The 2853-nt window shown below is 43.1% G+C and overlaps 1 protein-coding gene across 3 annotated transcripts in view; it reads left to right on the top strand.

The window, feature by feature from the left end:
- CGN (cingulin) overlaps window positions 1-2853 on the top strand; it is a 29599-nt gene that overhangs the window by 15847 nt on the left and 10899 nt on the right. The gene's annotated exons all lie outside the window — the stretch shown is intronic.

The raw sequence follows: 2853 nt of genomic DNA, 5'->3' as shown, positions 1-2853 counted from the left end.
AGCCATCATTGTTGTCTGGTGGGCCCGGGCTGGGGATTCGAACTCGCCACCTTAGGTGTATGTGGCTGGTGCCCCAGCCGCTTGAGCCACAGGTGCCGAGCCCGTTTTGTTTTTTCAAATTTTTATTTATTTATTTATTTTTAAATTTTATTTATTTATTTATTGCAGTTTTTGGCCAGGGCTGGGTTTGAACCCACCACCTCCAGTATATGGCGCCAGCACCCTATTCACTGAGCCACAGGTGCTGCCCCAAATTTTTATTTATTTTTTTAAGACAGAGTCCACTTTGTTGCTCTGGGTAGAGTGCTATGGCATCATAGCTCACAGCAACCTCAAACTCTTGGGTTCAAGTGATCCTCTGGCCTCAGCCTCTTGAGTAGCTAGGACTACAGGTGCCCACAATAGTGCCCAGCTAGTTTCTCTATTTTTAGTAGAGATGGGGTCTCACTCTTGCTTGGGCTGGTTTCCAGCTCCTGAACTTAAGCAATACACCTGCCTCAGCCTCCCAGAGTGAGATTATAGGTGTGAGCCACCTCACCTGGCCATTTCAGATTTTTTTAAATTTCAGAATAATTGGCTGGGCTTAGTGGCTCACACCTATAATCCTAGCACTCGAGATGCCGAGGAGGGTGGATTGCTTGAGCTCAGGAATTTAAGAGCAGCTTGAACAAGAAGGGGACCCCGGTCTTTACTAAAAATAGAAAAACTAGCCAGGTGTGGTGGTGGGCGCCCGTAGTCTCAATTACTCAGGAGGCTGAGGCAAGACAATTGCTTGAGCCCAAGAGCTTGAGGTTGCTGGGACTTATGATATCCTGGCATTCTACCCAGGGTAAAGGAGTGAGATTCTGTCTCAAAAAAAAAAATTGGGGGCAGCACCTGTGGCTCAGTGAGTAGGGCGCCGGCCCCATATACCAAGGGTGGCAGGTTCAAACCTGGCTCTGGCCAAACCACAACAAAAGTGCCTGTAGTCCCAGCTACTTGGGAGGCTGAGGCAAGAGAATCACCCACCTAAGCCCAGGAATTGGAGGTTGCTGTGAGCTGTGTGACGCTGCCATGGCACTCTATGAAGGGCAATAAAGTGAGACTCTCTCTAAAAAAAAAAATTTTTTTTAGAATAATTATTTGCATCATGCTTATTGGGTGGGTGAGCAATCCGGAGTACTCCAATGAGCATTTCCTTTGAGCACAATCTTTGAACATTTTGTTGGTGTTCAAAAATCTTTGGAATTTGGAGCATTTTGGATGTCAAATTTTCAGATTAGGAATGATTAACATGCATTAACTGACACAGTGAACTTGGACAGTCCAGTGGACAATCTCAGTTGATTTCTTTTTCTGTGTTAGACAAAATACTAGTTATTGCTTTTTTAAAAAAATTTTTTCTTTTTTCTTTTTTTTTTAAGACAGTCTCTGGCATCCTGGGTAGAGTGCTGTAGCATCATAGCTCACAGCAACCTCAAGCTTTTGGGCTCAAGCGATCGTCTTGCCTCAGTTTTTCTATTTTTAGTAGAGACAAGATTTCTCTCTTCCTCAGGCTGGTCTTGAACTTGTGAGCTCAAGCAATCCACCTGCTTTGGATTGCTCAGAGTGCTAGGATTACAAGTGTTAGCCACCTTACCCAGCCAATCTATTTCATGTATTGAATATATTTTATCAAGCATTTAATCAACAAAATATACATTAGAAAAAAGACTAAAAAAGTCTAGTAGATTCACTATGGATTATATAACCCTTTAGTCTAATGTTGACTCTTTCTGAATTTCAGAAGTAGCTAGTAGCTGAAGAATTATAACCAGAACTCATATTTAAATTTAATTTTCTTTCTTTTTTTATTTTTTTGAGGCAGAGCCTCCAGCTGGGTAGAGTGCTGTGGCATCACAGCTTACAGCAACCTCCAACTCCTGGGCTCAAGTGAGTCTCCTGCCTCAGCCTCCCGAGTAGCTGGGACCACAGGCGCCCACCACAACGCCTGGCTATTTTTTGGTTGCAGCTGTCATTGTTGTTTGGCGGGCCAGGCTGGATTCGAACTCACCATCTTGGGTGTATATGGCTGGCGCCTTAACCACTTGAGCCACAGGTGCCGAGCCTTAAATTTAATTTTTAAAGAAATCAGAGCTGTACCAGTATTTATTGTGTCAAATATTTTGACATATATATATATATATATACATATTTGTTAACATATATAAATTAAAATATTTGACATATATATGTAAATATATATATTTGACACATATATATTTTTTTGGTGGTGGGGACAGTCTCATTATGTCACCCTCAGTAGAGTGCTGTGGCATCAGCTCATAGCAACCTGCAACTCTTGGGCTTAAGTGATTCTCTTGCCTCAGCCTCACAAGTTGCTGGGACTATAGGTGCTGGCCACAATGCCTGGCTATTTTCTTTTCTTTTCTTTTCTTTTTTTTTTTTTTTTTTTTTTTGAGACAGAGCTTCAAGCTGTTCACAGCTCACAGCCACCTCCAACTTCTAGGCTCAAGCGATTCTCCTGTCTCCGCCTCCCAAGTAGCTGGGATTATAGGTGCCCAATACAATGCCTGGCTATTTTTTGGTTGCAGCCGTCATTGTTGTTTGGCGGGCCCGGGCTGGATTTGAACCCGCCAACTCAGGTGTATGTGGCTGGCGCCTTAGCCCTTGAGCCACAGGTGCCAAGCTGTGGCTATTTTCTATTGCAGTTGTTATTGTTGCTTAGCTGGCCTGGGCCAGGTTTGAACCCATCAGCCTCTGTGTATGTGGCTGGCACTGTAACCACTGTGCTACAGGTGCTAAGCCCGATTTCTCTCTCTCTCTCTCTCTCTCTCTCTCTATATATATATATATATATATTTTTTTTTTTTT

Source organism: Otolemur garnettii, unplaced genomic scaffold (genome assembly GCF_000181295.1).
Source record: "Otolemur garnettii isolate 467f Iridium unplaced genomic scaffold, OtoGar3 scaffold00174, whole genome shotgun sequence".
Lineage (NCBI taxonomy): Eukaryota > Metazoa > Chordata > Mammalia > Primates > Galagidae > Otolemur > Otolemur garnettii.
Note: the sequence above shows the minus strand (reverse complement) of the source record. Positions and strands in the feature narration are given on the sequence as shown.